The sequence below is a fragment of the Schistocerca nitens genome, chromosome 1 (genome assembly GCF_023898315.1).
Source record: "Schistocerca nitens isolate TAMUIC-IGC-003100 chromosome 1, iqSchNite1.1, whole genome shotgun sequence".
Lineage (NCBI taxonomy): Eukaryota > Metazoa > Arthropoda > Insecta > Orthoptera > Acrididae > Schistocerca > Schistocerca nitens.
In genome coordinates, this window is record NC_064614.1 from 94,438,942 (window position 1) to 94,464,532 (window position 25,591).

Sequence of the window (25,591 nt, forward strand, 5' to 3'; positions counted from 1 at the left end):
CTTAGTAACACTTAACAGTATTCTCATATACTCTGTCTCATCATGATCTGCATGCGACGTCGGCATGTACATGTAATCTATTAAAGTTAGTTTTAGTTTGCTATCTGTTCCTATGAGAATAGTCTTATCACTGAACTGTTGACAGGAACTCACTGTCTGCCCTACCTTCCTATTCATAAAGAATCCTAGTGCCGCTATAGCATTTTCTGCTGCTATTGATATTAATTTATATTCGTCTGACCAGAAATCCCTGGCTTCCCTCCATTTCACTTCAGTAAGTCCTCACTATTTCTTGATTGAGCCCTAACCTTTCTCTTTTCAGATTTTCTACCTTCCCTGCTACGTTCAGACTCCTAACTTTCCATGGTCCGACTTTTAGAACTCAATCCTTTCGTTGGTTATTTAGTCTTTCTCATAGTTACCACCCCCTTGGCAGTCCCTTCCCGGAGATCCGAATGGCTGACTAGCCCGGAGTCTCTTGCCAATGGAGAGGTCATCATGACATTTTCAATTACAGATCACATGTCCTACGGTTGCAAATTAAGTGTCTTTAATGCAGTGGTTTCCATTGCCTTCTACATCCTTATGCCGTTGATCAATGCCGATTCTTCCGCCTTTGGGGGCAGTTTCTCACCTCAAGGAGACGAGAGTGAACCTCTGTCCGCTCCTACGCACTCTTTGACAAGGCTGTCGGCAGAGTGAGGGTTAGTTATGTACGAAGTCTTCGGCGCCATTGCTGACGATTTTTATTCAAAGCTTAAGAACTGGCAAAGTTCGAACCCGAGACCCAGGACGTTTTGATTCTTAATCAAAGACGCTGCCCCTTGACCACGAGACACTGTCCATTCTATTCAACTGCTCCTGTAAGTCCTTTGCAGTCAGAGATACAATTAGGGTATCATCAGCAAATCTCAATTTTTATTTTCTCTCCCTAAATTTTAATTACCTTTCCACCATTTCTCCTTTGTTTACATGCCCAATGTACAGACTGTCTCAGTCTTTTCTGAAATAACGCTTACTTTTCATGTCGTCCTAAGTGCAGTCTCATTTCTGTACAAATTAGATAGGTTTTCAAAACGTGAAAGTCCAGTGTGTCGTAAATGAAGGTTTGAATAAGTTTGTGTTACCACTTTTGAATTATGTCAGTGAGAGCTGTAGCTTCAGTGCTAAAACCATTCAAAATCGTAGGGTTGCTCAGGAAGTAATCGAAAGATGTCTGTTGGGAATTATAAAAGACAGGAAAGTAGTATCTGTTTAAGATATGCAGCCAGGCGAGTAGATGATAGAAGACGTGCTGGAGCAGCACGGGTGCACGTAGCTGGAGTCTGCATGTCGAGAGGCAGCATTGGACTTCTCTAACATACTTATCAAACCAGGAGGATTACACGAGTCAGAGAACTTTACTATGAGTACAAAAGTGCCACTCAGCCTGTTTTTAATTTTGTGCTGGATGTCAGGAGTATTTTCGTCATTAGTATGGTTGCTCGACAGGTGATATTAAAATCTAATATGTTATAGAGAACGATAAAAACCGGTAACATCGGTTATAAAGAGAAGGTTATTGTTAAACGGGCGCATGTACAGAAGAGTCAACAGGGTGGTCCAGGATTTTGTAAACCCTAAGAAAATAAATCGAGACTGCACATATGATCTGCAACTCTTAGGTCTCCCAGAAAACGCGATCGGGGTCGGGGATACATTCAGACGGACAGTTCACAGCTACCAGAAATTCTGGGCAGATCAAGAATCTCGTAGAAGAGGGAGAGGACCTGTGTCTGAAGAAAGAAAGGCGATCTTCACTGGTGGGTTCGAGAGAAACTGGCAGGACGACGAAGTCTGCCGGTAACCTAGTCCTAAACACGGAAAAAAAAACACTGATAATACCACAGATTAATCTACGAATCGAACCCGAATTCTAAGAGAGACATAGACTTACTTATTGCTATGAGGCACAGGGATTTTAACGCTTAGGCTGTACCTTTACATTCAACCGCAAAAGCTCTGTTATCCCTCGTCTTTCACATCGAAACGTCGTTATAAACAGCGTCTTGCAGTCTTCGCCTGCGTAACCGGCCGTTTCTTGCCAGCAGACTGGAGCTGTAGCCGCCGCCGCCAACTTTTTTTATCGTTCTTTCCTGCACGGTCGTTGCCGCCTCAGGTACAGGAGCTTTCCCACGCGTGGGACACAAAATGCTGCCACAGCAGTAATCTGACGGCGGTCCCCGTCGGCGCGAAGATGAAAACGAGGTAACGAAGCTACTGCCGACTAAAACACGCCGCCGGCCGGGGTGGTCAAGCGGTTCTAGGCGCTACAGTCTGGAACCGCGCGACTGCAACGGTCGCAGGTTCGAATTCTGCCTCGGGCATGGGTGTGTCATGTCCTTAGGTTAGTTATGTTTAGGTAGTTCTAAGTGACTGATGACCTCAGATGTTAAGTCCCATAGCGCTCAGAGCCATTTGAACCATTTTAAAACACGCCAAAACCTCCGTAACTAGCTATGTATGAATTATGTAGTTGATGTTTCAAATTGATGTCAAGGAAAACCGCATTGAACGTACTAAGACATGACAGCCACGACACGCTAACGAAACTTCGACTGTTAATTTAAACATTTCGATCAGCAAGAAAAGGTGGATGACTGAAAACGGCGAGAAGCTATTGTAAGAAAAGACGAACGCAAATGTTCATATAACAGCAAGATGATAATGATAATATAATAATGATAATATAATAAAAATAATAGGGCTCCTACCCAATTGACAGATAGGGGAATGCCACATATGGTTACCTAAGGCTGAACAAAACTAGCTAACGAAGGGAAAAACACCGGCGGAAAACGATAATCACTTGGTGGTCAATAGCTTCAACGGTGTAGGAATGCCACACGAGAAGCTACATTAATCATGGCGAACTATCACAGAGCATCTGTTTCACCATGTTTTCGGCGTCCATCTCACACCTTACGGTCGGAATAAAATACGTACCCAATAAAATGAACAGAATTGAAGAACCCTGACAAAAAAAGAAAAAAAGACGGTGCCTTGGTATCGCCAGGAGACCTCGGGAGCTACCGCTGGGGAGACAGCATACGAGCCTATTACTGAATGAAAAATTTCTTACATGATTCTGCCATCATTGTGAATTTTCGTATGAAGCTGTGTATATCGCATAACTTATTAATTTATAACTATGTTTCGGCCACTGCTATTACCACATCAAAACTTAGAACTTTTAAAACGAAGTTCAGCGTCAACTGCAGTAAAAGATGTGTCTAAGCGGGACTTTTACCGCCTGCTTTGCGTACTATTGATCCTACGTGATCGTTCCATTGCATATTCTTACAGATTTCTACGCCCAGTTATCTGCATTAACTGACTGATACCAGTTGAGAGTAATTGATATTTTAGTCTTAGGATACCACGTTTTTGCGTTTTGTGAAGTGCAGAATCTTATACTTCAACATTTAAAGCTAGCTGCCAGTATTTGCAACTTTTAAATTTTTCCAAACTCTGACTGGATATTTGTATAGCTTTGAGATAATACTTTATAGACAACTGCATTATGTGTAGGAAGTCCGAGGTTACTAATGATGACGTGTACCAGGTTAATACACTTCCCTAGGACACACTAGAAGTTACGGCCATATCTGTCGAATCGCTATCACAAGGTAACAGTCTGCGTTGTAACTACCAAGACATCTTCGGTCCTGCCAGGTATTTCGTTTGGTACCCTATATGATCGTATTTTAGTTTACGAGCATTTGTACTTTACTAAGTCAAATGCTTTTCCGGGAGTCAAGAAGTACATCTGACTGCCTCGAACCTTGGCTATCACTCAATAAAGGCATGTGTTCTGGTCCAGATTCTAACCTAGTTAGGTTCTTCCCAGAATATGCTGATATTATTGCTTCATCTTAGGAATCATATATAACCGCTCGCTCAACAAAACGTCCGTATCTGAAGACTGGGAAACTGCGCAGGTCACACCAATACTCAAGAAAGGAAACAGGAGTAATCCGCTGAATTACAGACCCCTATCACTAACACAGATTTGCGGTAGGATTTTGGAACATAAACGAGAGTCGAACTCGGGACCGGGCAGAGCACTTGCCCGCCAAATGCACAGCTCCAGAGTTAGAGTCTTAGTCCAACAAACGCTATTAATCTGCCAGGAAGTTTCATATCAGCGCATACACCGAAGCAGAGTTAAAATTTCATTCTGGAAACATCCCCAGGCTTTGACTAAGCCATGTCTCCGCAATATCCTTTGTTCCAGGAGTAGCTAGGCTTGCAAGTTTCGGAGGAGAGCTTCTCTGAAGTTTGAAAGGTAGGTGACGAGGTACTGGCGGGAGTAAAGCTGTGAGGACGGGTCATGAGTCGTGCTTGGATAACTCAGTTGGTAGAGCACTTGCCCGTGAAAGGCAAAGGTCTCGAGTTCGAGTTTCTGTCCGCCACACAGTTCTTATCTGCCAGTAAGTTTCAGTCTCAGAGTTGATCGAAGAATCGTCTACTCGGCACTTAAGTGTCCACTGCCGAGTAGATGTAGCATGACCTTTGCGGAAAGCGCAAGTTGGACATTGTTTACTGAACCTGTACAGATTGGTATTCTGTTCGAAACAGTTATGAGCCCCAGGGGTACAGGAAACAAGTAGTAAACTTGCAGACGAGTTATAAACTAAAGGACACGTAGTCTCTGTGAAACGGGCCCTTGGATAGTCTTTTGTGAATCGCGTGTGGGGAGGGCGCAGCGAGCAACGACGCTCTGACAAGGCTGCCGCGACGCCTGCAGGTCGCGACACGCAACGCGTCTGCTGCCGGCCGCAGACCCAGACGGGGCTGCGCAAGGCGGCCAGCCGGTTGCCAGGCAACAGCCGCCAGCCTCGTCACAAAGGAGGCGGAGCCGCGTGGCCTTCAGAGCGCGCGCCCGTGTCCGGTCTCAGCTGGTCCCAGCACAGCCGACACAAACACACTAGACGTGGCGGCTCCGAGCTGCTGCAGTTTGTCCGCTCACACTATTCCTGAATTTAGTATGTCAAGACTTCTGTGACCGTAGCAAATTCTTCGCAAAGATACGAAAGACACTACAGAGCAGTATAAATGACAACAGACTCACAACAAACGCATAAAATCCGAAAACAAAGGAAGTAGGTTACACTACACTTGTTCGCCCACTGCTTTAATACTGCTCACCAGTGTGGGATCCGTACCAGATAGTGTTGATAGAATAGATAGAGAAGATACAACGGAGAGCAGCGCGCTTCGTTACAGGATCATTTAGTAATCGCGAAAGCGTTACGGAGATGATAGATAAACGCCAGTGGAAGACTCTGCAAGAGAGACGCTCAGTAGCTCGGTACGGGCTTCTGTTGAAGTTTCGAGAACATACCTTCACTGAGGAGTCAAGCAGTATATTCCTCCCTCCTACGTATATCTCGCGAAGAGACCATGAGGATAAAATGAGAGAGATTAGAGCCCACACTGAGGCATACCGACAATCCTTTTTTCCACGAACAATACGAGACTGGAATAGAAGAGAGAAGAGAGAAACGGTAGAGGTACACAAGGTACCCTCCGCCACACACCGTCAGGTGACTTGCGGAGTATGGATGTAGATGTAGAGAAAATTGTGTGAGAAGAGACACCGAATTCCGTTCTTTCGTAAGCGAAACGACAGTAAAGTTCCGCACTGAGATAGAGATAGTGAAGGACAGGCGAAATTTTGTAAGAGGACCCTTCAACGAAAGTATTCATCTGCCATGAAGAATTTTACTACAATTAAAGAAGGCTTTCAAAAATTATAGCTTGTATTGAAGATAAGATTATCATAGTCTTAAACCTCAAAATGACTGATCAACACGCTACAAGCACTGATCTAATCTGGATCTTGATAAGAGTAGAATAAGGTAGACATTGATGACATATTGTATGCAGGGTATCCCAGAAGGAATGGTCAATATTCAGGTATATAAACTCATAAAAACCCCCAACACTCAAGATCGCTTGTAAAGCATTTATTTCGATAACCTCTTACAGTAACGTATATTACCATCTTTGGATATCATGCTCTACAAGTTCATATAATTTCTTCCATCAGTAAAATGTATCTTGTCACATCACGAATAAGCTTGTGGACATCCTGAAAGTCACTGGATATCGGCATGACAAACGTGAAAGGAACAATACACAGACTCGCGTGCTCCGTTGTGTGATCTTGGGCACATATATTCGGCGCACAATCCTTACGTTTGTAACTACTGTTTCTTTCAAATTTGACATGCCGATATCCAGTGATTTTCATGACCTCCACAAGCTTATTCGTGATCTGACAATACTTTTTATAATTGGAATAAACTGTTGTTGTTGTTGTTGTTGTGGTCTTCAGTCCTGAGACTGGTTTGATGCAGCTCTCCATGTTACTCTATCCTTTGCAAGCTGCTTCATCTCCCAGTACCTACTGCAACCTACATCCTTCTGAATCTGCTTAGTGTATTGATCTCTTGGTCTCCCTCTACGATTTTTACCCTCCACGCTGCCCTCCAGTGCTAAATTTGTGATCCCTTGATGCCTTAAAACATGTCCTACCAACCGATCCCTTCTTCTAGTCAAGTTGTGCCACAAACTTCTCTTCTCCCCAATCCTATTCAATACCTCATTAGTTACGTGATCTACCCACCTTATCTTCAGCATTCTTCTGTAGCACCACATTTCGAAAGCTTCTATTCTCTTCTTGTCCAAACTGGTTATCGTCCATGTTTCACTTCCATACATGGCTACACTCCATACAAATATTTTTAGAAACGACTTCCCGACACTTAAATCAATACTCGATGTTAACAAATTTCTCTTCTTCAGAAACGATTTCCTTGCCATTGCCAGTCTACATTTTATATCCTCTCTACTTCGACCATCATCAGTTATTTTACTCCCTAAATAGCAAAACTCCTTTACTACTTTAAGTGTCTCACTTCCTAATGTAATCCCCTCAGCGTCACCCGATTTAATTAGACTGCATTCCATTATCCTCGTTTTGCTTTTGTTGATGTTCATCTTATATCCTCCTTTCAAGACACTGTCCATTCCGTTCAACTGCTCTTCCAAGTCCTTTGCTGTCTCGGCCAGAATTACAATGTCATCGGCAAACTCAAAGTTTTTACTACTTCTCCATGAATTTTAATACCTACTCCGAATTTTTCTTTTGTTTCCTTTACTGCTTGCTCAATATACAGATTGAATAACATCGGGGAGAGGCTACAACCCTGTCTCGCTCCCTTCCCAACCACTGCTTCCCTTTCATACCCCTCAACTCTTATAACTGCCATCTGCTTTCTGTACAAATTGTAAATAGCCTTTCGCTCCCTGTATTTTACCCCTGCCACCTTCAGAATTTGAAAGAGAGTATTCCAGTTAACGTTGTCAAAAGCTTTCTCTAAGTCTACAAATGCTAGAAATGTAGGTTTGCCTTTTCTTAATCTTTCTTCTAAGATAAGTCGTAAGGTTAGTATTGCCTCTCGTGTTCCAACATTTCTACGGAATCCAAACTGATCTTCCCCGAGGTCCGCTTCTACCAGTTTTTCCATTCGTCTGTAAAGAATTCGCGTTAGTATTTTGCAGCTGTGACTTATTAAACTGATAGTTCGGTAATTTTCACATCTGTCAACACCTGCCTTCTTTGGGATTGGAATTATTATATTCTTCTTGAAGTCTGTGGGTATTTCGCCTGTCTCATACATCTTGCTCACCAGATGGTAGAGTTTTGTCATGACTGGCTCTCCCAAGGCCATCAGTAGTTCTAATGGAATGTTGTCTACTCCCGGGGCCTTGTTTCGACTCAGGTCTTTCAGTGCTCTGTCAAACTCTTCACGCAGTATCTTATCTCCCATTTCATCTTCATCTACATCCTCTTCCATTTCCATAATATTGTCCTCAAGTACATCACCCTTGTATAGACCCTCTATATACTCCTTCCACCTTTCTGCCTTCCCTTCTTTGCTTAGAACTGGGTTGCCATCTGAGCTCTTGATATTCATACAAGTGGTTCTCTTCTCTCCAAAGGTCTCTTTAATTTTCCTGTAGGCAGTATCTATCTTACCCCTGGTGAGATAAGCCTCTACATCCTTACATTTGTCCTCTAGCCATCCCTGCTTAGCCATTTTGCACTTCCTGTCGATATCATTTTTGAGACGTTTGTATTCCTTTTTGCCTGCTTCATTTACTGCATTTTTGTATTTTCTCCTTTCATCAATTAAATTCAATATTTCTTCTGTTACCCAAGGATTTCTATTAGCCCTCGTCTTTTTACCTACTTGATCCTCTGCTGCCTTCACTACTTCATCCCTCAGAGCTACCCATTCTTCTTCTACTGTATTTCTTTCCCCCATTCCTGTCAATTGTTCCCTTATGCTCTCCCTGAAACTCTCTACAACCTCTGGTTCTTTCAGTTTATCCAGGTCCAATCTCCTTAAATTCCCACCTTTTTGCAGTTTCTTCAGTTTCAATCTGCAGTTCATAACCAATAGATTGTGGTCAGAATCCACATCTGCCCCTGGAAATGTCTTACAATTTAAAACCTGGTTCCTAAATCTCTGTCTTACCATTATATAATCTGATACCTATTAGTATCTCCAGGATTCTTCCAGGTATACAACCTTCTTTTATGATTCTTGAACCAAGTGTTAGCTATGATTAAGTTATGCTCTGTGCAAAATTCTACAAGGCGGCTTCCTCTTTCATTTCTTCCCCCCAATCCATATTCACCTACTACGTTTCCTTCTCTCCCTTTTCCTACTGACGAATTCCAGTCACCCATGACTATTAAATTTTCGTCTCCCTTCACTACCTGAGTAATTTCTTTTATCTCGTCATACATTTCATCAATTTCTTCATCATCTGAAATTGATGAAATGTATGACGAGATAAAAGAAATAAACTACACTCCTCGAAATGGAAAAAAGAACACATTGACACCGGTGTGTCAGACCCACCATACTTGCTCCGGACACTGCGAGAGGGCTGTACAAGCAATGATCACACGCACGGCACAGCGGACACACCAGGAACCGCGGTGTTGGCCGTCGAATGGCGCTAGCTGCGCAGCATTTGTGCACCGCCGCCGTCAGTGTCAATCAGTTTGCCGTGGCATACGGAGCTCCATCGCAGTCTTTAACACTGGTAGCATGCCGCGACAGCGTGGACGTGAACCGTATGTGCAGCTGACGGACTTTGAGCGAGGGCGTATAGTGGGCATGCGGGAGGCCGGGTGGACGTACCGCCGAATTGCTCAACACGTGGGGCGTGAGGTCTCCACAGTACATCGATGTTGTCGCCAGTGGTCGGCGGAAGGTGCACGTGCCCGTCGACCTGGGACCGGACCGCAGCGACGCACGGATGCACGTCAAGACCGTAGGATCCTACGCAGTGCCGTAGGGGACCGCACCGCCACTTCCCAGCAAATTAGGGACACTGTTGCTCCTGGGGTATCGGCGAGGACCATTCGCAACCGTCTCCATGAAGCTGGGCTACGGTCCCGCACACCGTTAGGCCGTCTTCCGCTCACGCCCCAACATCGTGCAGCCCGCCTCCAGTGGTGTCGCGACAGGCGTGAATGGAGGGACGAATGGAGACGTGTCGTCTTCAGCGATGAGAGTCGCTTCTGCCTTGGTGCCAATGATGGTCGTATGCGTGTTTGGCGCCGTGCAGGTGAGCGCCACAATCAGGACTGCATACGACCGAGGCACACAGGGCCAACACCCGGCATCATGGTGTGGGGAGCGATCTCCTACACTGGCCGTACACCACTGGTGATCGTCGAGGGGACACTGAATAGTGCACGGTACATCCAAACCGTCATCGAACCCATCGTTCTACCATTCCTAGACCGGCAAGGGAACTTGCTGTTCCAACAGGACAATGCACGTCCGCATGTATCCCGTGCCACCCAACGTGCTCTAGAAGGTGTAAGTCAACTACCCTGGCCAGCAAGATCTCCGGATCTGTCCCCCATTGAGCATGTTTGGGACTGGATGAAGCGTCGTCTCACGCGGTCTGCACGTCCAGCACGAACGCTGGTCCAACTGAGGCGCCAGGTGGAAATGGCATGGCAAGCCGTTCCACAGGACTACATCCAGCATCTCTACGATGGTCTCCATGGGAGAATAGCAGCCTGCATTGCTGCGAAAGGTGGATATACACTGTACTAGTGCCGACATTGTGCATGCTCTGTTGCCTGTGTCTATGTGCCTGTGGTTCTGTCAGTGTGATCATGTGATGTATCTGACCCCAGGAATGTGTCAATAAAGTTTCCCCTTCCTGGGACAATGAATTCACGGTGTTCTTATTTCAATTTCCAGGAGTGTATATTAATTTGTAGGCCATAAAATCCGGAGATGGTAACGTAGCCATACCGAAACAGGTTATTGATGTAAATGTTTAGCTAGCTACCTCGGCTGCTGAAGTTTTTCTTCTCAGCTTATTACACTCCAGATCGACCCCATTCTGGCACAATGTCAGGAATATATATCCAGGCATGACAGGAACGATCATTCAAAGCAAAAAGTACAATAACCATGGGCTCTAAAAATGCACACCTTTAAGAGCTAAGAACACTTGTTAAGTAGAAGTGATTTGTTTCACAGTATCTAAGATGAAATGTTCATAGCTCTTAAGGTATGTATTTTAGAGCCCATGTTTAATAGCCTTTTTTGTCTTGAATGGTCATTTCTGTCATATCCATGACTATTGACCATTCCTCCTAGGACATCCTCTATAGTGATGCTAGAATGTTCATTTTTCGTTTTAAATAAAACTGTGATTGCCTTAGCTTTAATCTGCAGTGGAGTTTAGACAGCGTAATCGGTATGTTGTGATGTTTTTTGGCTTTAAAATTAGAAAGTAAGATTGTCGTATTATAGTGACAGTCATGTTCCTATCGAAATCCGGAGTAATTCCTTTACGACGAAGAAGGATGAATAAAGGGCATTATTCAGCTACAAAGAAATTCTTTTAAAACACTGTTTCTCTACCGTAGGCTATATTTCTAAAATCATGAGACTTGTTTTAACTTATCTACTAAAAAGATTTATTGGGCGAGGAATATGTAATTTACAGGAGATGTAAATGGATGAATACATTAGCTCACTAAAATTACGTGTATCGCACAAAAATAAAGTATTAACTGAAAACCTGAAGGAAGGGGAACTCTCACAGTCAAGGAACGTTGTCAATGTAGCTATTTGTAAGCTATAAAGATCGAAATATCGATTTTAAGCAATATAAATTGGTATTTTCGGGTTCACTAGCGTAAGAGATCAATTTCAAGCAAATACAAGTGATTTGATTCAATAACCGAAGTACAAACACTGTTGATGTGGGATGGAAACAAAAATAGAAAGATCTTAAATTCCGAAACTAAAAATGGAGGGCATTAGCAGAAATCGTAAAAACGTATGCGGACATATGCTAACCCTAACTGAAGGTACACTGAAGCGCCAAAGAAACCGGTATAGGCATGCGAGTTCAAATACAAAGATGCGTAAACAGGCAGAAGATGGCGCAGCGGCCGGCAGCGCCTATATGAGACAACAAGTGTGTGGCATGGATGTTAGCTTTGTTACTGCTGCTACAATAGTAATTTGGACGTGGTGTTACAGTCGGCGCACGAGCTATGGGACACAGCATCTCAGAGGTAGCGATGAAGTCGGGATTTCCCCGTACGACCATTTCACGAGTGTACCGTGAATATCAGAAATCCGGTAAAACAGATCTCAGACATCGCTGCGGGAGGAAAAAGATCCTGCAAGAACGGGACCAACGACGACTGAAGAGAATCGTTCAACGTGGCAGAAGTGCAACCCTTCCGCAAATTGCTGTAGATTTCAATGCTGGGCCATCATCAAGTGTCAGAGTGCCGTGGGAACCATTAAACGAAATAATATCAATATGGGCTTTCGGAGCCGAAGGCCCACTTGTGTACCCTTGATGACTGCACGACAGTAAGCTTTACGCCTCGCCTGGGCGCGACAACATCGACATTGGACTGTTAATGATAGGAAACATATTGCCTGGTCGGACGAGTCTCGTTTCAAATTGCATCAAGCGGATGGACGTGTACGGGTATGGAGACAACCTCTTAAATCTATGGACTGTTCAAGCTGGTGGAGGCGCTCTAATACTGTGGGGCGTGTGCAGTTGGAGTGAAAGGGAAGCCTGATACATCTAGATACGACTTTGACAGGCGACAAAGCATCCTGTCTGATCAACTGCATCCATTCATGTCCATTGCACATTCCGACCGACATGGGCAATTCCAGCAGGACACTGCGACACCCCCCACGTCCAGAATTGCTACAGAGTGGCTCCAGGAATACTCTTCTGAGTTTAAACACTTCCGCTGGCCACCAAACTCCCCAGACATGAACATTATTGAGCATATCTGGGATGCCTTGCAGCGTGCTGTTCAGAAGAGGTCTCCACCCCCTCGTACTCTTGCGGATTTATGGACAGCCTTGCAGGATTCATTGTGTCAAGTACCTCCAGCACTACTTCAGACAGTCGAGTGCATGCCACGTCGTGTTGCAGCACTTCTGCATTCTCGCATTCTTTAGCTCTTCAGTGTGTATTAAGATGCTTCACAACAGAAGGCGATTTCTGTTCCTCAGTGACTAACGCTGACGACTCTATACAAGAGGAATTAAAAGCGCGAATCAGTAGTTATTCGTGCGGCAAAAGCAAGCGGCAAATGCTGATTACATACACCTACCCATTTCACGTGCGGAGTATTGGCCACGTGAGCCGAGGTAGCTATGAGAACGAAGCGTGTATCGCGCCACGCATCAGCACCAGAGCGGCTGGTTCGCCGATAATGTTATCAGGGGGCCGCCTGTTATTTCCCGAACGCAGACTGATGAGTGGCAGACTGCTGCGGTTTTCTGCTCTGGAGTGCAGACTACCAGCGCGGGTTATCACTTCTGCTGACCGGCTGAAACGTGATGTTACAGTAAACAGAGGCGCCTCTTGTTATCAGCCACTCTTCAGACGAAAATATCACACGTTATTGACTTTCTGACAACAGAATGATTACGAGCACAGCTCGAGAACAAAGGAGCAGGTGAGAAAGAAAATGGGACATTGAGCCAGGAAGTAATGGCGCTATCAGTCTAGCTGCTTTCACTCAACCACACAGACGTGTGTGTGCGAATGCTTACCTCGTTGAAGTCATGCAAATTAGAGAAAGCAGCAGTGTTTATTTCACGTTCAATTAAAAAAAAAATCATCCGGAAAGCTTGTGAGAATGTTGAAAGTAACAACACAAACCTGCTGGATTGCGTGTTCGACTTTTCTTGTCGACCCAACGAAATTATACACTGCCATATGCCTATTTTAAAACCAGCCATTTTAAAAGACTGGAATACCAAACGAAGTTTATCCAGGCATAAGAGTAGCAGGAAGTGTGAACGAAAGACTTTAACCATGAAAGACGAGTTCGTGGAATGATGCAACAATACTAAACACAGTGTCATGTTTTCCGTCGGCTAGAGAACTTGTCTACATTGATGTATTTTCATCGCCGGCCGAAGTGGCCGTGCGGTTCTAGGCGTTACAGTCTGGAACCGAGCGACCGCTACGGTCGCAGGTTCGAATCCTGCCTCGGGCGTGGATGTGTGTGATGTCCTTAGGTTAGTTAGGTTTAATTAGTTCTAAGTTCTAGGCGACTGATAACCTCAGAAGTTAAGTCGCGTAGTGCTCAGAGCCATTTTGTATTTTCATCGTTCACCAGAAAGATGAAACGAAATTGGATTTTCATGTATAATTTTAATCATCCCAAAATGACTTGAATTTTGCATTTACGAGGCAGGTAATTTGAGTTGGACTTAGCAATATATCCACATAAATTTGGGCCTTGAGCTAAACCGGATTTTTGTCTTCTGAAGTCAGTGTCAAAGTATGACAGCAAAAAATCGTATATGCAGAGCCTCTATGCGTTTTTAATTATAATCAGTCCATCTGATAATGGAACTGGAAGCCATAATGGGAAGAAACTAAATATGGCTTGGTACAACAATTTGTTTCAAATTAAATTTTTTGGTGTCGTTCGAGTTTAGCATTTCCAAATCTAAAAAATTTAATTGACTGGAATCCTGTTCTCGTTTCCTCAGCAGCTCCATCACTTCAGTAACTTTGCGTATTTCCACATTTAATAGTGTTCAGCGATGATTATTTGATTTGTATAACAACGTTGCGAAACGGTTGATATAACCATTGAATTGACGTATCTTTACGTTAAAGACTGCGCACAAAAAATATGAATGTGTATGTGTATTTAATTAGCTTTATAAGCCGTCTAGGTTGAAGCACCACATCCTTGACTGCTTTCTTCTGTTAGGTCAAAAAATGTTATGAGTAATGTTAATCTTTGCGCTGTTAAAGTGAGGTGTTATCTACGGAACACTGAGGATTACAGGTCAGGAGGAGGTGAGTGCACAAAACTCCAGTCTACCTCTAATGTATCTCTAACAGAATGACGTCCTCCAATGCCAGCCAGCCGGCAGGTGTGGCCGAGCGGTTCTAGGCACTTCAGTCCGGAACCGCGCGACCGCTACGGTCGCAGGTTCGAATCCTGCCTCGGGCATGGATGTGTGTGATGTCCTGAGGTTAGTTAGGTTTAAGTAGTTCTAAGTTCTAGTGAACTGATGACCTCAGATTTTAAGTCCCATAGTGCTCAGAGCCATTTGAACCAATGCCAGCCTGGGTTGATTCCGAAAACATAGATTATATGAAAACCAGTTAAATCTCTCACATGACACACTAAAATCCATGGATCAAGGCAGTCAGGATGATAGTATTTCTCGACTTCCGAAAAGCATATGTCTCAGTACCACACCTGTGCTCACTATCGAAAGTACGATCGTATGGGATACCAAGCGAAAAGTGTCTCGATTGAGGATTTCTTGGTAGGGAGGACGCACAAAGTAATCTTGAATGGAGAGTCAACTATAGATGAAGAAGTGACTTCCGGTTTGACCCAGGAAAGTATGTTTTAACGCTTGCTGCTCATGCCGAATATTAAAAACAGTGCAGATAATATTGACGGAACTTCAGACTTTTCGTACATGCTACAGTTATCTATAACTACTGCCTGAAAGACGCTGTAAAATCTTCAGTCTATCTTGGTACGATTTCGAATTGGTGCCAAGTTTGGCACCTTGCGTTCAGAATTATAAAACTGTGCACTTCACGAAATGAGAAAGTATTCTGTGACTACAGTATCAACGCTTCAGACTGGAATCGGTCAACTCTTACAGATACAAGGGTGTAACGTTTTGTAGTGATATGAAACAGAAAGATCATACAGACTCATTCGTAGGTGAGGCACGTGGCAGACTTCGGTTCTTTGGTAGAACACAAATCTAGAAAGGAGATTGTCTACAGATCACTCTTGCGACCCATCATACAGAATTTCTGAAGTGCCTGGGAGCCAAGCTAGGTAGGACTAACAGGGGTTCTGAACATCTACATGGAAGGATAGCAGGAATGAGCACAAGTTGGTTTGACTCGTGCGAGAGTGTGAAGGAGATGCTGAACACAGACGTAAACTATCCCGAGAAAGCCTGCTTACAAAGTTTGAAGAAACAGCTTTAAATGATTAGGAATATACTACAACCCTCTACATATCGCTCCCTCCCACCCCCACAGGGGTCGTGTGAACAAAATTAGATTAATTAGAGCTTTTCTTCCCGTACTTCAAACTTTAATGAAACAGGTAGAGCCCCTGATAACTGGTACAATGGAAAGGATCTTCTGCTACGCCCTTCGCAGTGATGCAGAGTATGGATGAAGAAACTGGTAATTTGATGTGGTTAAAATATGGAAACTACCTGAGCATTACTCTTAGATTGTCTATAGGTGAGTGTCGTTTGCCGTCTGGTGCAGAAGTTAGAAGAAGGCCAACTTCTTGTGTTTTATCACGAAAGAGGGGATAACGAATTACGTAGATATGATAAGAGTCGGGTTAGCAACCATTACAACAAATACGTTTTTTTTTTTTTTTTTTTTTTTTTTTTTGTAAGTTGCGGTGGTATCTTTCGACAGAAAATGCAGAACTGTCAACTTTGGCGGCCGATGGATAATGTACGACGTTGCAGCGCAATTTCACTGCGCACCTGGCTAGAATAATAAACAGGAGACATGACGATACCAGGTCATATGTTCTTTGCCAGTCGCATTCCGTGTACTCAGCTGGACATAACTGCCTCGCAGACAGGCGCCTGAACAGCACACGTAGATGTCAGCATTTCAGAGAGAAATATAGTTGGACTCAAAGAAGCCAATCGCTCGACATTTGAATAGGAGCGAGTGTACTATTCGACGACGTTGGCAGAAATGGGTGAACCATGGCCAAAAACAGCGTCAAGAAAGTAGCGGTCGACTTAGTGGACCGAGCAATCGTCACAGAGGCACTCAGACCTGGGTCATCATCATCGATGTCCGCCCCCGGTAGCGGAGTGGTCAGCGCGACAGACTATCAATCCTAAGGGCCCGGGTTCGATTCCCGGCTGGGTCGGAGATTTTCTCCGCTCAAGGACTGGGTGTTGTGTTGTCCTAATCATCATCATTTCATCCCCATGGACGCGCAAGTCGCCGAAGTGGCGTCAAATCGAAAGACTTGCACCAGGCGAGCGGTCTACCCGTCGAAAAGCCCTCGTCACACGCCATTATCATCGTCGCTCATCGATCATTACCTATCATCATTACCTATCATCATTACCTATCATCATTACCTATCATCATTACCTATCATCATTACCTATCATCATTACCTATCATCATTACCTATCATCATTACCTATCATCATTACCTATCATCATTACCTATCAGACGCGCAACTGGTGCTTCAGTGACCGCAAGTACCATTAACAGGCGGTTCACAGAAAGCAGGATGAGCTAACGGCGCATTTGCGCCGACTACCATTGACCTCTGTACAGAAATAAGCCCTTCTACAATGGTGTAGGGCTCATTCAGACTGTAATCTCATTGACTGGAGAAGAGTAGTCTTCAGTGATGAGTTCCGCTTCGAATTGAGTTCCGATGACTAGCGAACACGTCCCTAGAAATGCCTCGGATAGTGGTGGAACACCAATCTGAATATACTTGTATGGATATGTCTGTTCTTTCGGACATGTCCTATAGAACAGACAGCATATCCATATAAGTATATAGTACTGGCAATACCGGCCATGACCTCCTCCTCCTCCTGTGCGGATGCACACATATTCCCCGAACTCTTACAGGACCTGGTAATGATGTCTTCCACGAATAATGAGTGTGTTGGGGTGGGACACTACGAATGTAGTGTGTGGACATACAAGGTGAGCATGTGGGTCTCACGGGAGGCGTGTGCGAGATAGTCCCTGCAGTCGCGCTGTTCATCTCTGTCCTCGGTGGCTCAGATGGATAGAGCGTCTGCCATATAAGCAGGAGATCCCGGGTTCGAGTCCCGGTCAGGGCACACATTTTCACCTGTCCCCGTTTTGATATATATCAACGCCCGTCGGCAGCTGAAGGTGTTAATATAATTCTAATTTCGTTTCAGCCAACCTGAATGTCGCCCGCCATACGGCCTGACAATCAGGAGTGATTGGAGTGCCATTTCATTTCGTAGTAGGTCTCCTTTGATTGTCATTCGCGGCACCCAGAGAGAACAGCGGTACGTGAAGGCTATTCTATGCCCCATTTTGCTACCTATCGTGCCAGTTCATCCTGAGTTACATTTTAGCACGATAACGCCCGCCCGCACACCGTGAGAGTTTCTACTGCTTGTCTTCGTGCTTGCCAAGACCCATCTTGGCCAGCAAGGTGCCAGATCTCTCCTCAATGAGAACTTTTGGAGCATTGTGGGCGGAACCCTCAACTACCTCGGGATTTTGACGATCTAACGCGCCAACTGGACAACATTTGGCACGCTTCTATACCTGAGGAAGACGTCCAACAACACTGCCAATCAATGCTAACCAAATGTCTGCTTCCGTAAGGCAGAGACGAGGACTAACGTGTTATTGCCTTGCTCTATTTGTGAAGACCTTTCTCTGGAAGAAATCATCCAATTTTTCTAAGTTGCAATCATTTGTTTGGTTGCACATGTCCGCCACATCTCCAGATTTTCGTCCCTTTCGGGTAATTCTTTCGTGGTGAACCTTTCTTTCCTTGTTAGAGTATTATGTTGACTCTCCTACAGAGGCAGTATTTACCATCTCAAGAAAGTAAGAGAAATCAGAGCTCGCACGAACAGATTTAGGATTTTACTCGCATGCTGTTCTAGAGTGGAACTATAGAGAAATAGTCTGTAAATGGTTTTATTAAGCCTCTGCCAAACACTTGTACATATAGTTGTAAGTGCGTTGGTTTAAAAAAAAAAGTAGACGAAACAGTCAAAGCAGACTTCTCTGGAGATAACCTAGGCTGTTCTTTCCTTCTCCAACCCCTCCCATGTGCCAAGTTGTTAAACCACAGAAAAACATGTCTAGTAATTTGCAAAGCGCATCTGAGTAGACAAAACCGTTTGCGAAACTTTTATTACGTATTTCTATCGCTCTGAAGAGCTGTATCGTTCTTGACACCATATTAACGCAGATATTCAAAATCGTTCTCTGATCGTCGCATAAGCATAAGATTTAACAGTTAAACCGCACATCCGTCGCAAGGGCTTTGAGAAACAAGCCTGTGTGTACTCTTCGCGGGGAATTAGAGGCTCCGTTAAGGTTTCCGACGACGGGGCTACAGTATTTAACCCTCTACTGCCCACCGTGACTCTGAAGTCACGCCAAATTTTATCGTTATATTTCGCATTAGGATCGTTATTTCTTTCTTGACCAGTGTGACTTGAGTGTTACAATATGGCTGCTTTATACACAAACAATGTAACTGCCCACTGTGACCTCAGAGTCACAGAACTATTTTTAAAAAATAATTTTTTTCAAAAACAAAAATTCACCTGATATGTGTTAAATACATTATTCTCTAACATTCTGTGCATATAAATATTTTTTTCTACAGGAAATAATAATTTGGGCAATAGAGGGTTAAGTGTTATCTGCTAACGCGCACAAACAAAAGAACTTCTGAAGTCACCACACCGTTTATCGGTCAGGCGTGCGGGCCAAGACGCTGACTATGCGCTAGTCAGCAGACGAAGATCGATTTGTGTTTTTCGTTTTTTGTCTGGCTCACTTCCACTGCTTCATTTTAACAATTCTTGTGATTGCTACGTAGTGCAAATGTGTTGACTTCATGATCACATCTTCCGTGCCGTAATTCCCTTTTAGTTTTTTTTTTTTTGTAGTAGTTCTTGTAATACGTTGACGGCCACCGCCAATGACAGGTCGCTTGTGTATAGCCTAAAATTAAAGACTAAGATATTTATATCAAATGAAGATATATTGGTCTAAGAGACATTTTCAAGACGTGCAATCGACTCTGAACCGACAGGGTCGATGTATAATTCAAAACTTAGCGTTTTTAACCAACATATATGTAGTCTGCAAACGCATGTTTTTCTGGAAATGTAGCAAAGAAACTCTTTCGACTGCCGCTTATGTAGCCATAAGGTAAGAGCTGCTCAACAAAAGCGCAGCGGGTATGACGACCAAGGCATATGACTGGAGCGGAGAACTAGCGTTCCATCCCTGTTCTGTAGGTTTCTTACTTTTATTTTTTTCATTACGAAATTGGTAGGCGTAGGAGAGTTAATAACTAATCATAACAATAGTGAATAATATGAGATATCCGACGCTGTGGTCGAGCGTTCCAGCCGCTTCAGTCAAACCACGCGAAAGCTACGGTTGCAGGTTCGAATCCTGCTTCGGGCATGGATGTGTGTGATGTCCTTAGATTAGTTAGGTTTAAGTAGTTCTAAGTTCTAGGGACTGATGACCTCAGATGTTAAGTCCCATAGTGCTCAGAGCCATTTGAATAATACGAGATAAGCAAACAAATTTCTCAAACGATTTGGATTATTAAAAATTGAATCCTGGGTACTTTACAATGATCCTTTCACTCACACTGTTACATGACTTCAATTTCCTTCACACAAGTAAACGGATGGTACTTGTCATAGACCCTATAGACATTCGAAAGAAATATAGTCGCAGCACCAAGAACACCAAACGAAAGCAATCTCGCGCAACTACATCGTTCCTTCCGAAGATTCGGAGGAAAACAGAATTCGGAGGAAAACAGATTTTACACTCAAAAACATTTACATTTAAAAACCGATTTTATCAGGCAGCGTTATTTTGGGTTTATATACATCAGAAATGAATCATGCTGTGAAGTGTTATTGCTTCCCGCTCGGACATGCAATTCCTGCTGGCTTTCCAGTAGCACAATGTAATTTTGAAGCCTTGAAATCAAGGTTTTAAGCTGGCGATAAAAATAAAACTCACATTTGCCGTTTGGCGGTATTACTGCTATTGTGCAAGTCGGTTGATCCTCATCATATGTAAACATGCTATCAAACATAACTGAGTTATGTTGCCCTCCCAGCGAATACAATTTCAGACAAAACTTTTAAAACTTTCTCAGGATACGTTCTGTAAACTGAATTCTTCTGTTTCCCGTTTTTGTAGCAAGTGAAAAATATTAACATCTCTTAAACGATTGACTTCTGCTATACCCAGAGGACGAAATTAATCATTATTTTCCTGCAAGGATGGGAAAACTTTAGGTAACAATTCGTCAGACGCTCTGATGGAATATTGCGTCTTTTACGAATGCGTTATTTTATGTACACTATGAACTGAGGCATGGGTTAGTTTTTCTCTTATAACGCGCACCGAATGCTCGGTCTTTGCAGGCACTGTTTTCATACAACGAGGCTTAAAATTTAAATTATTTACTAATCTAAGACGTTTGAGAACTTTACATTCCTATTTTATTGTTTTCCTTACTGAGTTACTTACCTTATTAACCATGCTATTCCTACCAATTTCAACGCGGAAAAAATACAAATGAAAAAATCAGAATTCAACTAGGAATCGAACACAGGTTGTCTGCTTCTGAGTCAGACGCCTTTGTTGCTGCGCCAGCGGCGCTTTCATTTAACAGCGCGTACTGTGGGTCCGTAAGTGGAAATTGAACTTATTTTCTCGATTTCTAGGAAAATGTATGTTCGTGGACTCCATAAACGTTGATAAAAATGCTCAATTATCTATCGATCTGATCAAATATGTTCGACTGCGCGTCAACAACCTTTGGGGCTTTTTCTCAAAAACGGAGCGAGGGTATTGAGCCAAAATATCTCAAAGTCTCGTTTCAGACTATACGCAAGCGGCTTCTCAAATATGATCCGAAACGACTGGCAGATACCTCCTCCTGAGAGGGCTAATCTTATTTCTGTGAATTCGTACACACAGGCGAAGAGCGTTGTACAACCGCTGATCGCATTAGAAACAGTAGTAGTTATGTGAGAATCTGACTGCACCTAGTATCTACGTCCGGCGTATTTACAACTTAATCACCACCCCAAACTACGACAACAACAACAATTACTACAACAACTACAACTACATGCTCCTCGCTCGACGTGGCTTTTTGTTTAGTTTTATGATAGCATGTAGCCTCGAAAACTGAAGCCTGTAGCCGTCATCTCCAGTGAAATAATATTCATTCTTCATTATTTCGACTTGTGCACGGACGTACCTACTATTATTTTCTCTGGCAGGCATGTCAAACTGCGTAACATCGTCACTTTCTTCCTGGTGTCCCGCAGCCGCTGATTTTACCTTTTGTCTTAAACGTAGGTTGCGTTCATGCTCGTTATCGCCTGTTTTTACTGTATTTCTAGTTTTCGCGATATAGACACTGCTCAACACAAAGGGTCTCGCGGAAGTTCGAAATTTGGCCCAAAGGTGGCGACAACTTTCCTCTGTAGCAGTGCAAAAGTGTGGCAAGTCTCCACAAAGCTTCACCCAAGATTGAAATAATATGCTTTTCTTGCGGGTGGCCAAGGGAAACATTCCAGACACCGCCGCTCAGAACTGATACGGAAAGGCCACAGGGAGTGGCATAAAGGGCTCCAACGAAACGCCCAGTCCCTTCGGGCGCTTATTCCATACATTTCGTGGACACTTATGCTACTTTTATTGAAGAGAAACTCATACTAAGGGCATGAGAATTGCGTCGTTAGGCAGCATCATAAATTTAGCATAAATGTTTGTCAAATTTGTTCACGAGGTGCTGATATGTACTTAACTGCAGTGTATAGAATTTTGTAGAGTTACTCTTTGACTTACTTTCTGTGGTCAATGCTAGTACCACCTACTGGCCTTCGTTTACCTCTTTGATAGCTCAATCGCCACACTCAGTTTGACACCGGTTCTGTTCGAATACACGGCACTGTCAAATATGCCTACTATATGAGATGAGATTTGTATTGTATTTAGTCTATGTGCTCACTTTCGTGAGCTCTGTACTAAAGTTTGATTTTTATTTAAGTACGACACTATTTGAAATTCCTGCATATTGAAATACTTAGATGCACAATTAAGAATATTTTATGTACAAAGACAGTAACTTGTTCTCGAAAGAACAGTTATTGTTGATGACCGTGCAGCTTTTTCTCTGAAATAAATGATGACTAACTGACAACCTCAGCTGCTGATAGGTATTGTTGTTATACCTCGATGTGGACAGCTGAAAATGTGTGCCCCGACCGGGACTCGAACCCGGGATCTCCTGCTTACATGGCAGACGCTCTATCCATCTGAGCCACCGAGGACACAGATGAATAGCGCGACTGCAGGGACTTATCCCTTGCACGCTTCCCGTGAGACTCACTCATAAAGGTACAATACATATGTAGAATTGTGGACAGTTGGGAATGTGAGTCTCACGGGAAGCGTGCAAGGGATAAGTCCCTGCAGTCGCGCTATTCATCTGTGTCCTCGGTGGCTCAGATGGATAGAGCGTCTGCCATGTAAGCAGGAAATCCCGGGTTCGAGTCCCGGTCGGGGCACACATTTTCAGCTGTCCACATCGAGGTATAACAACAATACCTATCAGCAGCTGAGGTTGTCAGTTAGTCATCATTTAAGAATATTTTCATTCGATTTCTGTACACTTCATTCTACAGCTTCAATCTGACGATGAAATTGACGATGAAATTTTGAAACGAGTAACATTTAGTAAAGAATTGAGCTATCAAGACCGTTCTATATTTCAAAGGTGTGACAAATCTGAATGGGAGCCTACCTCTACAATGGAAGTATTTCTACAGAATCTTCTTCACGCCACAGGAGGGTGCAGAACAGAACGGCTGAAAAAGAATAAACATTCTTTGCTGCTTCGGATCAAGTTCAGATTTCCTCAACAGTTTTGAAGCTCCCTATTGGTTCCACCCTGTATACCAGAGCAAAGTCTGCGATCGTGCTTCACTTTGTACGGGTGTGGTAACTTTCAGTGGGTTCCAGCTCCGCTATGTCGTCTGAAGTGGAATGTGTCAGCCGTGTCAAAGGTGGTAGAGAATGTAGTCCTGTTGCTCACTGGAATGCGAACGGTCGTTTTCGTCCGTGGAATGTGTGGGAATCAACGCATCGAGGGAAGGGGTAGTTTCAATGACGACCTTTAAGCTACCTCCTGTGGCGTTTTCATGTCAGTTCTGAACGGCGGTGTGTGTGAAACGTTTCAATCGGCCACCCACAAGAAAACCGCGTGATTTGAACGCTGGACGTCGCGGTTCTGACTACCACAGAGACGTCAAAAGAAGGGGATGGAATGTGGGTAAGAGGGGATGTGACGAACTTCCCATCGCCTCACACGTCCACGGTGGTATTGGGCAGAATCTTGATGAAATTCGGTGCCAATGTTACATCTTCAACGGCCTTGCACCTACGCTTATGCAGCACAGTCAACATGGGTTTAGAAAATATCGTTCCTGTGAAACACAACTAGCTCTTTATTCACATGAAGTGCTGAGTGCTATTGGCAAGGTATTTCAGATCGATTCCGTATTCCTGGATTTCCGGAAGGCTTTTGACACTGTACCACACAAGCGGCTCTTAGTAAAATTGCGTGCTTATGGAATATCGTCTCGGTTACGTGACTGGATTTGCGATTTCCTGTCAGAGTAATTGACGGAAAGTCATCGAGTAAAACAGAGGTGATTTCAGGCGTTCCCCAAGGTAGTGTTATATGCCCTTTGCTGTTCCTTATCTATATAAACGATTTGGGAGACAATCTGAGCAGCCATCTTCGGTTGTTTGCAGTTGACGCTGCCGTTTATCGACTAATAAAGTCATCAGAAGAAAAAGTGTGGTGTCCTCCACATGGTTGCTAAAAGTAATTCGTCAAACTTCGATTACACGATGCATCAGTCTAATCTAAAAGCCGTAAATTCAACTAAATACCTAGGTATTACAATTACGAACAACTTAAATTGGAAAGAATACACAGAAAATGTTGTGGGGAAGGCTAACCAAAGACTGCGTTTTATTGGCAGAACACTTAGAAAATGTAACAGACCTACTAAGGAGACTGCCTACACCACGCTTGTCCGTCCTCTTTTTAGAATACCGCTGCGCGGTGTGGGATCCTTACCATATAGGACTGACGGAGTACATCGAAGAAGCTCAAAGGAGGGCAGCACGTTTTGTATTATCGAGAAATATGGGAGAGAGTGGCACAGAAATGACACAGGATTTGGGCTGGAAATCATTAAAGAAAGGCGTTTTTCGTTGCGACGGAATCTTCTCACGAAATTCCAATCACCAATTTTCTCCTCCGAATGCGAAAATATTTTGACACCGACCTATATAGGACGGAACGATCACCACGATAAAATAAGGGTAATCAGAGCTCGTACGGAAAGATATAGGTGTTCATTCTTTCCGCGCGCTATACGAGATTGGAATAATAGAGAATTGTGAAGGTGGTTCGATGAACCCTCTGCCAGGCACTTAAATGTGATTTGCAGAGTATACATGTAGATGTAGACATTACGGAGGTAGGTTGCAGGCTCCTTTGGACTAAATTGCAAACTTCTGCGTCACAATGAAAGACAGTTATGGAATTAAGAAAGCCCGCATCTCGTGGTCGTGCGGTAGCGTTCTCGCTTCCCACGCCCGGGTTCCCGGGTTCGATTCCCGGCGGGGTCAGGGATTTTCTCTGCCTCGTGCTGGCTGGGTGTTGTGTGCTGTCCTTAGGTTAGTTAGGTTTAAGTAGTTCTAAGTTCTAGGGGACTGATGACCATAGATGTTAAGTCCCATAGTGCTCAGAGCCATTTTGAATTAAGAAAAAGTCACTATTTAATTGGGTTGCACCGTGTACTTTGCCATTACCTGACGTCACTTCATATTCTCATGAACGGTCATGCACGTCCGTCGTGGGTCGAAAGAAATCTTACCGTGTGTTGGTTACCGGCTATTACGGAAGAAAACACACAAGCAATGCGAGTGATGGACAGCTACCACGAAATAACCGGTTGCGGTTCAACAAAAACAGTATTTTAGATTCCTTTCAGTATCTACACAATGACGACGGTCCACCAACAGCAGTCTGAAGATTTTCACCCAGTACGCCCACTTCTCCGAAAAAGCTTGGAAAAG

General features: G+C 43.8%; 1 protein-coding gene and 1 non-coding gene across 6 annotated transcripts in view; one reads left to right on the forward strand and one right to left on the reverse strand.

Moving 5' to 3' along the window:
- The window catches only part of LOC126241704 (scoloptoxin SSD14-like), a 588,477-nt gene that overhangs the window by 111,663 nt on the left and 451,223 nt on the right, over positions 1-25,591 (reverse strand). The gene's annotated exons all lie outside the window — the stretch shown is intronic.
- On the forward strand, positions 17,428-17,502 carry Trnai-uau (transfer RNA isoleucine (anticodon UAU)). The gene has a single exon. It is a non-coding gene; the product is annotated as a tRNA-Ile (tRNA).